Raw genomic sequence first — 15,529 nt, forward strand, 5'->3', positions numbered from 1 at the left:
TACTCCCTCCATATGACCATCAACATAATAATACGTTTATTACGTCATAAATTTTTTGTCATACGTAATCCAAATAAGCTAACGTTTTAAACTGTCGTAAAATTTTGATTCGGAACTAGATAGATAGAAAATGACTGAAGTCTATTGTGCCTTCTCCTATATCACATAACGGCACTCTGAATAATTCCAGGAGTTTGCTAAGTCTTCTTCTTCGTCTTAATTGGCGTAGACACCGCTTATTCGATTATAGCCGAGTTAGTTTGCTAAGCCTGCTTCTACAAATTGCTGGGCAATCTAGAAATAGGTGTTCCGGAGTTTACTGTTCCATGTCGCAAAAGCGGCAGTTTGCGCAAGAGACTATGCCCATGTTAGGCAAGTGCTTTCTGAGCCTGCACTGCCCTGTATTGAGTGCAACAAGGAAACGGAATTTGTCTCGGGAGAGGTTGATCATATATCTAAACCTTGCAAGGTTATAACCTCCCAGTAGTAACTTGGCGTGACACATTCCTGCGGCCTGCTGCCAGTGACGTTCTCTCCTCTGTGCGGAGCAACTCCCTAATAGTGTGGGTCCCCATTATCCTGAAAGCTGCCAAAGAGGGGGCTTATTCGTGGGCCAACTTTATGCCCCGACTTTCGGAACTAATATTGGTATAAAGAGAATCTAGTCCATGCAGTTGACACACAGACATTTTCTTGCGGCGTAATACTCTTCGAATGATGGTTTTCACTTCTAATTGAGCATTCTGTACTCAATATAAAATCGAATTTTTCGCAAATTTTATATTTCTAACCAAATTTCACGTGCGGAATCATAACGAATGTTGGCAAAGGCGTACGGTGGTTCAGCTTTATCTAAAACACAAGCCTACGCGTGGTACAAAGTCTTCAAAGACGCTCGAGAGTTCGTGGATGGTTTGTCTCGTTCTGGACGACCTTCCACCTATTCAGCTGATGAAAATATTAAAACAATGCTTGAAAATCGTCAAGCAAGTATTATAGATATGCGAGAGAAGTTGATATCTCTCGTGAATCCGTTTGAATGAATTTGGTGGATATTTTGTGTATGAAACGACCCGAAACTAAAAAACCTCGCCAAATCCGCACAAAAATCAAGGTGATGCTCGTTGTTGTTTTTAATATTCGTGGTTTAGTTCATCATGAATTTGTTCCGGAGGGATAGACGGTGAATAAGAAGCCGTATTGTGGGTTTTGTGTGAGAACATCCGTCAAAAATAGCCGGAATTGTGATTCATAGATTTACACGAAAAAGCGTGTCGAAGACTGGATAAATCGTTAGAATACATAAGGGTATTACATCTGATGGGTATTACTTTGAAGGCGACAAATAAATATTAATGAATAATGAAATATTTTGCATTTTATTTACAATTTTTCGGATACTTTTTTGTCGGAATGTATTTTATTCAAATAAAAGCAAATATTTTAGTATGACTGGTGTAAAGGTGTAAAGGTGTAAAGGTGCACTTTTTGTTGACTTGGTAATATCCGACTCTGAAAATCTCCCTTTACAGGCATTTAGATTCAAAGTAAATATATTTATATATTGCTAGCGGTATTAGTAATAGAAATATATAATACAGATTGTAGTGGAAATAAGACTATGAAATAAAACAAAAATTAGAACAAGAGCATTTCTTGAGAGAAGTGTGTGTCATAAGTAGACGAATACAAAGTACAGCACACGTTTCTACAATGAGCAGCAATTAATTTTATGCGCACTTGGTAAGTGCCAGTACGCGTCAGTATATACCTGGATACCTAGATATGTACATAACAATATAAATATATGGCATATATGCATGAGAATGCGCAACTTTGAATAGATTTACTATTTTTTTTCAATTTTTATAACAATCTTTTTTAATTTTTTTTACTCTACACACCCACAGGTAACTATTAGACGCCGTCGCTTTGAAATGAAAAGTTACGAGGCCTCTGACTTTTTACTTTTTACTCGTACACATGATTTACTTAAAGTGGGTTGAATGGATGTAAAAAGCAACGAATTCCCACAACTCACTTTCTATGGCGAAGGGACAGCACGCGACGTCAGTCATTGGCGCGTCGTGGTGCCACAAGCTGTGGCAGGCAACGTGTATGTCGTGAATTACAAAGGGAGGCAGTGGGATTTACAAAGGGGAGCAAAATGCTGCTTAGTGGGCGTTGACGTGAACCCTTTTCGTGGCATGCAATCGCGATTGCTTCTTGTTGTTGTTATGATTCGCACATTTTACAATGTATATAGCCTATGTGTTTGTTGTTTTGCCTTTTTAATTCTATTGTGCATGCTTTCTTTGGCTTTTTGCATTGAAAGTGTTAACATAAAAGTAACTGGAAAGCTGTGTCAGGGCTGCGCGCTTTGACGCCAAGCCAGCAACTTAATTAGCCGCTGCGCCACTTTGTTGTACACTTGTTTTTGTGCCCGTATACACCCAGCCAGCCACCAGCCGCCCTCCAGCGTTACACTGACTTAGTGCGCACCGGTGTTTGTATGTTTGCGTGCATGTGTGAGCGTTGTGTGCACTGCGCATGCGCATTGTTTTGCGTACCGAATCGTACTTAAGTGCATGAGCGCGAATATTTATTTTTTCCAGTTCGCATTTTTGGCCTCAAATTGCATTCATTCGCGCCACACGCTTTTGGGCTGCGTCTGAGTTGGACTTGTCTGCAACAAAACCGCTTAAGTAGAAACATAAATAGCAACAACAATGTGTGCCACTGTTTTATTTCACAATATTGTTGTTGTACATGTTGTTTGTTGTACACCAAAAATTCATGTACAAACCACAAAAGTTCATGCCGATATATGTATGAGTGTGAGTTTGTCTGTTTGTGTGTGAGTGTGACGCCAGCAAATTGCTTTATTGCCGCATAGTTGTTGCAATTGCAAATTTAGCATTGTGGTTGCACTTGTTCGGCTATTGGCAGCAGCTTAGTGTTATTGCTGCTCAGTGGCTAATTATTTGTGAAATATTTGTGAAATGTTTCGTATTTGTAGTCGCATTGCTTATGGCTACACTGGGAGGCAATGTAACTGTCATGATCAGTGCACAATTGAATTGCTCAAATGCAACTGTAAATTATAATTCAAACTGTTGAATATGCAATTGAATTGAATTAATATAGTCATATTTTCAAATTTGACATAAGAAATGAAATTTTGGAGCGCTGATTAATTTGATAAAATGAAAAAATTTACAATTTTGGTCGAGGTGTTTATAAACATTTTACAATGTACTCTAGGAACATGTTAGACAAAGTAATTTATCGAGAGTGATATGGTGTTACATATATAAAATGATAATGAATAATTAAATGCAATAAATACCAGTAACTTGGGTCACACCTTAACTATAAAACCCTTCACAAATACAAAGGATTTCACACAAAAACTTGGTTTTCATCGGTCAGTTTGTATGACAGGTATATGCTATAGTGCTTCGATTTGAAAAATTTTCACAGACATTGTGCAATTGTTCTGAAAAATAATCTATGCCAAATTTGGTAAACATATCTCAATATATGAACAAATTTTCCATACACGAAATTGATTATCATCGGTCAGTTTATATGGCACCTATATGCTATAGTGTTCCGATCTGAAAATTTTTTTACGAAGATTGTACCCTTGTCTTAGAAAGTAATCCATGCCAAATTTCGTGATGATATCTCATCAAATAAAAAAGTTTTCCATACAACCATTGATTTCAATCGTTCAGTTGTATGGCAGCTATACGTTATAGTGTTCCGATAACGACGGTTCCGACAAATGAATAACTTCTTAAGAAGAAACGAAAGTGTGCAAAATTTTGGATCGATATCTCAAAAACAAGTCTCTCTGTTTCGCGTTTATTCAGACGTCATGCTGATAATTTATAATAGTATATATGTCTTTTAAAGGGTCTCGGACGATCCTCCTTCCTTACAAGCTTCGTGGCAAACTTAATATACCCTGTTCAGGGTATAAATATTAAGAAATACCAATTAATAGTCAATAAATTATTACAAAGAAATAGTTCATATTAAATTAGTCCCATTGTTGCCTACATTTGAGCGCATAGTAAAATAGCAATAATTTAGCGGAGTCACAAACCAAATTCAACTCAATATGTTTTTGAAGGTACATCTCTGAAAAATTAAGATTTCTTGTTAAACCTAGCGCCAGTGTTCCTCGGTAATTAGAGTTAAGTACTGCAAATCGATTAAATAAGGTAGTAAGAATATCCACAAAATGGTAAATCGAATAAAATGCTTCCCTTCGTATATACATAGGTTACGGAAACTACAAAAAATATCCGTCTTCAAACTCAACTAACGTCAGCATCTTTCAAGCAGAAGTGCTACGAAGATCTGTAGTGTTGTATAGAATAACAAATTGAAGATTCAGAAAGCTTTCATTACACAAAAACCCTGTCTGGCTTTTAGCTTATCAAAGATTAATTTCAGCGTACTCAACAAATGCAGGAAAGCTTTAAGCTCACTTTCAGATCAACTCCAACTGTCCATAAGCTGGTTCCTGTTCACAAGAATATTTTCAACAATTAAAAAGCACACAAATTGGCCAAGTCAGGAGCCTCTTTAGACGAGTTCGAGGAAGAGTTAATATCATGCCAACTGGGAACGGTTAAGAGTAGATCTACTCGTATATAGATTTAAGCAAATAGCACAGAAAAGATGAGCAATCGTTAGACTGAGAAGCTGATATGATTATTTCAACTCTCTGCAGTTTCGCGAACTACTGAACGACAACTTTGAAACTTACACTGGACTTGGATCTAACTGCGAAAAATATGAATCTATTTCTATGAGCTTCTATTCGATGACAGTTCCATAAATATAACAACTTCAGCTCGCTCCTTACCTATTCAAACAGTATTCCATCGTCGAAATAACTTCCCTTGGATGGATAAAATCCTGGTCAATTCCGATCTATCCCATTTCTGGATCGCTAACTAGCAAATTCTGCATCTAACATACTGTTGTGGTTAGATATTGCCAGAGTATGTTATGATAATATTGCTTAGAAGAAAAACTCTTGGCAGGAAAATCCTTCTCCGACTTCATCGTCCAACCTCGAATCATAAGTGAACATTCATTAATCTTCGTTTAAATATATCACCGCAATGCTATTCTCAGGAAGATATGAATTTCCTCACAAAAGTAAAATTTTTGATATTAAGTATGCTATCATTCTCTCAGTCAATCTACGAGTTTCTAGTTCATGCTTTCTTAACCTGGTGTACTTTTAGCAGATTCGAAGAAAATGTTTATAAAAAGTGGGCGCAACTACCTGGAATACTTTAATGTACTAAAAGTATCTCAATATTTATTTTATTAGTACCACCGATTCGTAACTCAAAAACCCGCCTTCACTTAAATAAAAGTGAAATTATTGTGATTGAACGAAAAGAGCGAATATTTTCACCAAGAAGCAAACACGTGCATACAAACTTGAGCGAATGATTGATTAAGTAAGTTCAAGAGCACACAATGCTGCCAACTCGTCGCGAATGTTATAAACGAGCCAGGAGACATTTGCATTTTCCCTCAGCACTGAACGCTGAACTTGGCAATTGCACGTGGCTTCAGTGAAATAAATTACATTTGGAAAAGCAGCAACAACAACAAAAGGTATAAAAAACGAGACAAAAGCAATTATTTTAAAAGCAGCGAGCTGAGGGCCTTAAGTAGATTGCTAAGTACATATGTAGCTACATACCAACACATGAAAGATTCAGCGGTCTCTCTTACAATTTTCGCCTAAATGTGGCTGGAGTTGAAGAAACTGCGCGCCGAGATGACAGTAATGGCAATATAAGCTCATTATAGTAGCCATCATAAATAAGCCATTTGTTGGCGAATGACATATTGTCAGTGAATCAATATAAAGGTTTGAGAGTGGCTCCGATGTGTAGAAAGTCTTTCATTGATGAAGATGTTAGTAATAACAAATTGGTGCTTTGAAAAACGAAAATTACGTACAATATTATGAAATTTGCAATTAGGCATCGCATTGACTGACTGTGAAATCGTTATAAGGCGCCTAAATTTTTGTGATGAAAAATTGAATGAAAATAAGTTGACTTTTATTTATTTGCAATGTGATGTATTTTCACTTTCCCTTTTCAACAAATATTTTGCAAATGGAATTCTCTATCGGTGAGTAAAAAAGGGCATTGTGTGATAATTATTGCATTTTATAACGAATTGTACTCAATTTTCAACATAATTTATTATATATTATATTTACACCAACTGATATAAAATAAAATTATGATTGCGTTTGGCAAATATAAAACCTTATGTGACTAAATGAACTTATTTGCTGAAAAAAATTTCGAAAGTCTATATTTACTTATATTCTTGCAATATAGCCCGAAAAAGAAAAATAAGAAAAATTGTGAACCCGAAATGTAATATTTTTTAGAATATTTCACTTTAAAAACTAAAATTTTTAAATAATTTTTTTGGATATATTATGCCTATATCTTCAAATTACCCACATAGAGACATAAATTGTATGATTTTTAACATGTTTACATGTCAAACTCATCAACCCATATCGCTAGTCATAATGCTCTCCATTAATGTGAGATCGGAATTCGCACGATCAAGCATGTCCAAGGAGACAAGTTAACGATAGGTACTTTTTAAACCAAAAATCAGTTTTATCGACGAGTCGTGCAAGAACGTGTTTCATACTCAAAATATCCTCCAAAGTAATTCAAACGGACTCGCGAGAGATGTCGAGCTCTCTTGCCATCTCTCTAACACTTGCCTGACCTGGATTTTCAAGCACCATATGCTTCTCTTTTTTAATACTTTCATCAGATGAAGAGGTCGAAGATCTTCAAAAACGAGGCATGTCTTCCACGATCTCTCTCCTACCAAGTTAGCCACTTACATTTTTTTTTTTTGAAAAATTATTTACCTGGGGAATTTGTTTACAAATCCAGGCGCTTTTTTGTCACAATGTATAAATGAGAACTTGAATAGTACAAAGAATTTATCAAACAATCATAACCGGCATGCTCGTAAGTAACGAAAAAAATACCCCAGACATTTATGACAGCTAAAATTCTTTATTACCCTTAGAGAACTGAATTTTCTTCAATTCCATTTACTAGTATTATTAATACTTTCTATAACAATCATACATAATTAAAAATATTTCAGAGTAATTTTATTAAAATGCAAATATGAACATATTCAAAGCTCTTGTTAATTGTTTTCTGCATTAATAATGAGACTAATTCCGATCTCACTACAGGGTTATACAAGTTTTCGATCACTTTACGTAGGTTGCCTATTCTATTTCGTGATTTGGCAATCCTAGTGTTGCAATATGGCAGCTTACACGTTTATGGTATAGTTTGACATTTTTGAGGTTAAAAGTGTGAGCTCGAAACGTTTTGAGAAATGAACGCTATTTGTGTTGCTTACAGTAACTTAAAATACTCATATCAGCCAAAGAATTTTGAATTCAATCGAGATCGCAGATTACTCCCAGACGAATGTGGGAGACCTACATTTATATTTATATCTTCAAAGGGATTTGGTTTTACAACTATGTCAAATTATTCAAAATTACAAGTATTGTCATATTATTTTTATATACAAGTATATGGAAAGTGAATATGGTTTTAGCATTTCAGCAAAACAGCTTTGACAGAATAATAATCTAATTAAAAAAGATCAAATCGACCATTTTTTTATTATTTTACTTCTATTTCCACAAATGTAATCAATCAGATGCTTTCCATAGAGTTCAAAATGAAAAATGAAAAAGTCCCTGTCATAAATATACCTATACCTAAAATATACCAGTCACATACCAGTTCCAAATGGATCTAAGATTTTATAAATGTGCTGAAAACAGTTTCATAACACCGCAACAGACAGACAGTAATTGCTTTTTCATACTTTTTATCCACTAACAATATAGTAGTTAAAGTGGAGTATGCTAGACAGGTTGATAAGGTCCAGTTAAAAGGAGTGGCAACAATTTCCGTTGACAACTATAAATATTTAACACCATTAATGACTGAGAGTTGCAATTTTTTGCCTCTTAAGTTGATTTGCAATTCTCTGTGCCAGTGTAATATTATTAGCTGTTGTTTACGCGGGTTGATTTTCCTAAAAACGTGTGAATGACAACTTCAACTGACTAACTACAACTAACTAATTAAGTCAATTAGACTAATTAAGTAACGAATTATTACTTACTGTCTCTGTCTGTAATATTTGTATGACTATACAACAGCTATGGGTATATCGAGATGAAAAATAATATTTTTAAATGGATTTCTGGAGAGTAATTACACGATATAATTGCCAGGGTGTGCATTTAATGGAATATTACATCGTATATTAATGTGTGACAGCTGATTTTGAGACACCTTAATTATTTCATTATGGTTAGAATGACAGTTACAGGGCGCAATACGAGTACAGGGTGCTAAGCTTTTCATGATATTTTCATAGCGTGTTATGTTTTGAAAATTTCTGACACAAATTAGAGTTTTATTTCTGTAAACTTACACAAACTTACGAAATGTTTGTGCCAATATTTTCGAATTTTTCGTCAGTATTCTCGAAGTAAAATCAGTTTTCTCGTCATGTTATTAAGAAACACATTTTTTATCTCCCTAATGACGGATTTGGTGATTTCAACTATCCGTTTTTCTGCGTTCTACAATATATACAGAGAATATGCAAACCAGCTTAATAATTTGTGGTCAAAAATAGTTAATATATATACTGCCAATATTCGAATTTCCAACCTTTTGATTAGCTTCATACCTTACTTATCGATTTGAGAACGAGTTGAAGTAAATGTGAAGCGTAAACATAAAATAATAACACTCCTCACCATATCCAAGCACTGGATTTATTAAATTTAGATATTAAGAAAATATACGTTGACACCCGAACTTAGTTATTTCTTATTTAATTGGACTTGTTTCTATACTAGTTCGGAGACGATTGCAGAATTTTGGAGATATCTTCGAAATTATTATTAACGATCTTCGAGTCTGGCGCTTAAACTGAAATTCAGATTCATCGAGAAAACATAAACTTAGAACACATACAAGATCAAAATTGACCCGGACTGGTATTTTAATCTGCCCGAAAACCAAATAGACAAAATAAATTTAGAAATTTATTTAATTTTACCTAATTGATACAAATTTAAATGATTTGAACGTCATCTATTTGGCAGCTGTGTTTTACGACGCGTAATATTTATCGATCGATTTTTACCCTGGCAAACATTGAACAACGAGATTGCTTAAAATTGTGTACGACCAATAGAATCACGGGTACGGAATCGTTGAGAATGTTCCAGGCTTGTTTTAGGGAATCTACTTTATCCAGAATACAAGTACTTGAGTGGCACGAAGTACCAGTGAAGGAAAGTCAATGAAAACGTGTTCATCCATCTCTGTAAATGACGATAAACTCAAAAGGTTTAAGACGCAGTGATTGGAAAACATTGTGTTGGTTTTGGTTAATATTTTGGGTTAGTTTTGGTTAATGTTTTGGGTTTGTTTTTGGTTAATACATATTTTATTTTTTTTATTTTTTATTTTGGGTAAAATTTTGAGATGTATCAAAGCAAGGCTCACAGAAGAGATACCTGACAACGTAACTAAGTACCCTAAATTCTCGAAACGCGTCATAACTGGTGACAAGACGTCGGTTGATGAAATTAAAATCGAAACTACTCAACAATTTAGCGAAAGGCGCTCTAAAAATGAAACTGAAAAAACCAAACTTCATTGAAGGCACTGAATCCTGCCAACCCAGCCAAGAAATATAAAAAGTGTCTGGAAAATTAGGTTAATTGTTGGCATGCTTTTGTTGGTTTAGAAGTCTAACTTGAAGGCGATAATAAAGAATTATATTAAAAAATGAAAAAAGTTATTTTTGTAAGTTCATAATAATATATATGCATATATTGGGTAGTCGAAAAAGTATTTTCGTATTTTGTCAATAGATGTCGTTGCTGTCGTATATCTCCAGGGCAACTGATCACACTGTATCATATCATTTAGTCTTAGAAAGGTGAGATTTTAAGCTTCATTTAACCCAAAAAAAAAAATAAATTTTGGGAAGAAAAGTTACAGTGTTCAAAAATGAGTGCAAATAATAAAGAAATTCGCATATTTTGAAAGTTTTGTATAAAAAAGCGAAGAATACCACGCAAGCCAAGTAACCAATGAAATTTGTGAAGTTTACGGAGACGATGCTGTATCAGGTTGTGCAGCACAACAATGGTTCACTCGTTTCCATTCTGGAAATTTCGAATTTTCCATTTACACTGATAAAAGTTTCACACTGATGGAATAATGTCTCTAGCGGAAAAATGGCAAAAAGTGATCAACCAAAATGGTACATATTTGTTTATTTATTTATTATTATAAGTAAGAAAAAATTTGTTGAAATTTGATTAGAGATACGAAAGACTTTTTGGACTGCCCAATATATATAACACTGATTTCTCAAAGAATAACTACAATCTTCGTCAATAAACTTTGTTTGATTGTAACAGTAAACTCTGCCGTTATAGGCCTCATAATACTGATGTCAACGGTTTAACCGTTTCAATTCTCTCTATATATGGAATATAATCTTGGATCTCAGTGCTAATAACTTATTTATGGCAGTATAATCCCACTAATGTCTGGAAATATTTGCACTGTTATTAGTATTTTATTTTTTTCACATAATTCAACAAACGAACACTTATGTATGCACAATTTAGTATATACATAAATGTATGTAAAAATATATGTACATAGCGCTGTCTGCTTCCATGCCACAAAAATTCTATTGTCTGCTTTGTAAGAATAATTACACGCTAAAGTGCCAACAGCAATTACGCCGGCGCATTTAACTCTTACGACCTTACAATATTTTATAGCAATGAGCAAAAAGATAAATGAATAAAGCAATGGAAGATGTAGCAGAAACTGAAAGAATTAGCAAAAACCAAAAAGCGCTGCAAAAAGAATGAGACTAAAGATGAGCGTAATGATGAACCGCCTACGAGCGTGAAGTGTATATTTGTATGTGTGTAAATATATACGTTTATATATATATTAATATGCATGTATGTATATATGTCTGTAATCGTACAAACAGACATTCGCAAAATCTCGGACTGCCAGTCGGCGTAATAATCATTTTATGGTAGGCAAATAAATTTTGCATACACGCAACCACCTTGCATTGTCTCTCTACCTTTTTCGGCATAGCCGTTTGCATGCACACTTATTACACGACTGTACACGCACCGCCTTTTGCATTCGCAGTATTGCACACTTTATGCAAATGGTCACGATTGTGCAATGCGCAAAAATATTGCCAGCAGACGGCTACACTAACACAGGCCAGTTACTCATACGCAGCAGCGGCCGCAAAAAAACCTACGAATTGTTCGGTATTGTGGCTTTTTTCAAGCGATATTAAGCAACACAGCTGGTAATTAGTGATTCGCAAAGCTATAGTAAGTTTATTTCACACCTACATACACATATATAATGTCGGTATGTAAGTGTGATGCGCCATTAAGCCAAAGAAAGGACAGGAAGTCATCGAAGTAGGTAAATAGTAGCGCTTGTTTATTTCACGTAGATGTAAAATTCGTAATTTCCTCAGTTTTTACGCTAATTACTTGTATTGTGCATGGGATAGTGTGCTGCTATTAACTGTTTCTGTTTGGTTTTCATGCTAATTGTCTTATTGGCTACATACATATGTTTATACATATAAAAGTGTACTTACTTTGATGAGGTGTAAATGTAAAAAACAACAGTGATTCACTTGTGACAACAGCTCAGTTGATCGCGTGAGGGTGACATTGGACTGTAAGAAAAATAAAAATAAAAAAATAATTAGTATATACATACAAACATACACATAGTATATAACACAAATTAGTTGAAGTTAATAATCTATAAGCTTTTATGTCATTTTGACATTCCCTCGCATGTTAGCTGTAAATTTTAATTAACAAAATAATTAAACTCAAGTTCCTAGAAAACTTAAGTAAGTATATGTTCACAAAACAATGCACTAGTAATTACATTTATATATATATATAAGTATATATCCGACTTTAATAACTTCGAAAGTGAATTTTCTCACAAACCTCCGACATTCCGCTTTTGTCGCTGCAATTATCGCGCTATTTAAATGCAAAGCTTGTGCTGTGCATATTTTCAGCTGAATAATTTTTCACATTTTCAATTGAATATAAATCACTTTGGGTAAGGCCAAATTCCATATAGGGCAGGCAGGCGGTCGTGATTGCTTTGAGGTAGCTTTTAGGTGCAAGGTAGTTCCCACAGAGTATTCTATAAGACGTACTCATCGAAGTTAGCGTTTAAAGTGAAATTTTTTTTTTTATATGCAGCATGCAAAGTTTTGAGCTTTAGGGTGACCACAAAAAAATTTTGGGTGGCCAGAAAAAATATTATTATTATTATTTTTCGATTTGAGAATAATCGACGTACATACATGTATGTACTTATATATTTAACTACGTTTTAAGAATTTATTTTAATTTTAATTTAAGTTTTTAACTTTATTTAAGAGAAAAAATATTTTTTTTTTAAATAAAAAAAAATCTGCCAATATTGTTTAATTAATTAACTAACTAAAATTTCCTTTAAATACTTTTTTTTAATTCATTTTCAAAAATTAAAATTTTTTTTCAAAAATTCAGTTTCAAAAATTAAAAAAAAATATTTAAAAAAATTTTATTTAGTTAATTATTTTAAAATGCTGGCAACATCGTTCCATTTTCGTTCAAATTTATTATTATTTTAGATTTAAGAATGTTCGACGCTTATTCATATGTAAATACATACACATTTAACTATTTTTAAGAACAATATTATATCAATATTTAATTTTATTTAAGCTAAAAATTTTTTTAATCTAAAATTTTCTTATTTTAATTTTTGAAAAAAAAATATTGCATTTTTACATAACTAACTAACTAATTTTTTTATTAATTAAATTTCTTTTTAATATTTTTTTGTCAAAAATTAACTAACTAATATTTTCAAAACTTAAAAAAAAAATATTAAAAAAAAATTTAAATTATTGAAAAAAAATTAAAATTTTTTAAAATATTTTTTTGTCAAAAATTAAAATTTTTTCAAAACTTAAAAAAAAAAATATTAAAACAATTTAGTTATTTAATTATTAAAAAAAATTAATTTATGAAAAAAAATTTAAAAAAGATGTTACTTAGTTAATTATTTAAAAATGCTGGCAACCTCGTTTTTATTAAAATATAATTTTAGGCAGCGTTTAAAGTACTATACTCACACTCAGTTACAGTTTATTGATTTTTTTATGCATTTCCAAAATATTATTAATTCCTTGTACCTTAACTTCGGTTGCACCAAAGCAATATAACTCTTTACAAATTCTATAAGTCTCCAAGAACTTGATTCCGATCGTTCAGCTTGTATGGCAGCTATATTCTAGAGTGATCCGATCTGAGCAATTTCTTCGAACAGTGCCTTGTCATGTTAGGTAATAACTCATGCAAAATTTCGTGAAGATATCTCGTCAATTGAAAAAGTTTTCTATACAAGCAGTTGATTCCGATAATACAGTTTGTATGACAGATATACGCTATAGTACTCTGATTTTGGTGGTTTCGATAAATAAATAGCTTCTTGAAGAGAAAAAGGCGTTTGCAAAATTTCAGATCGATATCTCAAAAACTGATGCATTAGTTAGTATATATTTTGACAGACAGACGATCCTGGTTAAATTGACTCAGCTCGTCATGTCATGAGTATAAAAATATCTTCATGATAATGCTTAAATTCATGAAGCATTTATTTCAATAACAATTTTCCCAAATTTTGGTTTTTGAATCATTTAATTATAAATCGGTTATATACTCTTGTTCCTTGACAAAAAATTAGAAGGAATTGGAGATTTTATGGGTGCATGCAGGTGGATTACAATATTCAAAAATTATATTGAAAAATAAAATTAAAATAATTTCTTAAACACTTCGATTAGCACAAAGCCTATCTTATCACGTTGCCCTTTCCTTGAAATGAAAATAATTTCATTGTAACTGAACATCCTCATTTTCTCAATATATGTGACCTGGTCTACGAAAAGAGAGCTAAAGTGCGAAAACTAGTTTTCTGGGAAAAACTGTTAAAAATAATCGTCAGTTTCTCGTTATCTCATTAATTGTTCTCTTTTTTTTTGACACCTAAGCCCCCTTTCCGTAGACCAGGTCACATATAGAATATAATAATATAATATTTTCGTTACTTCCTCAAATATTCCGAGCTACTTGGACGAGCTTCAACTCTGCTTAAACCATGTCAGCCGAAGGCCTCTAATGTTAGCGCATTTCTAAGGATGCTGAGCACTCTTCGAACACTCCTCGTAATTTTATAAATTTCAAACTACTTCTCGATGACAATTTCTTATTTAATTAACCATTATTTGTGAAATAAAATGTACGTCATCGCAATTTTATAACCGTTACTCATAGGCCTTTCAATATAAAAACAGCTTTGAGTCACTCACTTATGCACCGCTCATTCCTTGTCTTTTGTTATGCATACTATTCAGCATCTAATTTGTAACTGCGACTTAGTAGTGTCGTAAAATCACGCCCCTCGGCGAACTTTTCAAACGCTGCAGCTGTGACACACTTGTGCATTACTCTGCGCCGCTTTCAATTTAATTAAAATGCCGTTGGCAGAATACGTACGCCTTTGTACTATTTGTCGGGGTAACATCATAACTAATTCAAATCGGCGACACCGTGACAAAGTCAATTCAAGTCAAGTTCCCTTATATGAAGATGAACTTGACTTTACGCAAATTGGCGCTCGCCGAGCAACGAGTTGAACGTTAATTGTTTTTGTGCTCAGTGAATAACAGTTGAACTAAAAGTCGACTTGGGTATAGTCATATGTTTTTACATACAATGCAAATGTCGGAGCATTTCTAGTAACTTGGAATGTTTCTGTTTGCTTGAAATTGTTAACTTTTTGTTTAAGTTGTGATAATATTTGTTTTGTTTTTGTTTTTGTTCGCTTCTGAGTCAGAGTTGCTTTAAAAGTGAATTCTCATGTTTCTAAGTGCAAAAATTAATTAAATCTTCCTCTTCGCTAGCCGAAGTGTTGGAGAGATCGTTTAGAGTTGTTGTAAGCATTTTCGGCTTTGATTAAAATGTTTAATATTCGCGAAAACCGAATGTAAAATATTTATTAGCTATAAATTCAATGCCAAGAGACAGAAAGTTGCGAATCGAACATATAACACGAAAAAAACGCTCGTACGACTCTAACGAGAAGACAAGCAGAAAAAAGGGCGTCTCGATGATGGCATCTGATCTAATTAAATGTTCAACTTTGTATTAAAACATGCCTTATGTCTGCTATCTAAATAGTAAAAAATAAAAAAATTATATTGAAACAGATCTCAGTTTATCTTAACATGCCAATTT

General features: G+C 33.2%; 1 protein-coding gene across 7 annotated transcripts in view; it reads right to left on the reverse strand.

The window, feature by feature from the left end:
* LOC120775009 overlaps window positions 1–15,529 on the reverse strand; it is a 71,662-nt gene that overhangs the window by 14,118 nt on the left and 42,015 nt on the right. For all 7 annotated transcript variants that reach the window (XM_040104944.1, XM_040104946.1, XM_040104950.1 and 4 more), the window contains exon 3: window positions 11,812–11,892. The gene's annotated coding sequence lies outside the window, so the exon portion shown is untranslated. The remainder of the gene's footprint in view (window positions 1–11,811; window positions 11,893–15,529) is intronic.

Source organism: Bactrocera tryoni, chromosome 4 (genome assembly GCF_016617805.1).
Source record: "Bactrocera tryoni isolate S06 chromosome 4, CSIRO_BtryS06_freeze2, whole genome shotgun sequence".
Classification (NCBI taxonomy): Eukaryota; Metazoa; Arthropoda; class Insecta; order Diptera; family Tephritidae; genus Bactrocera; species Bactrocera tryoni.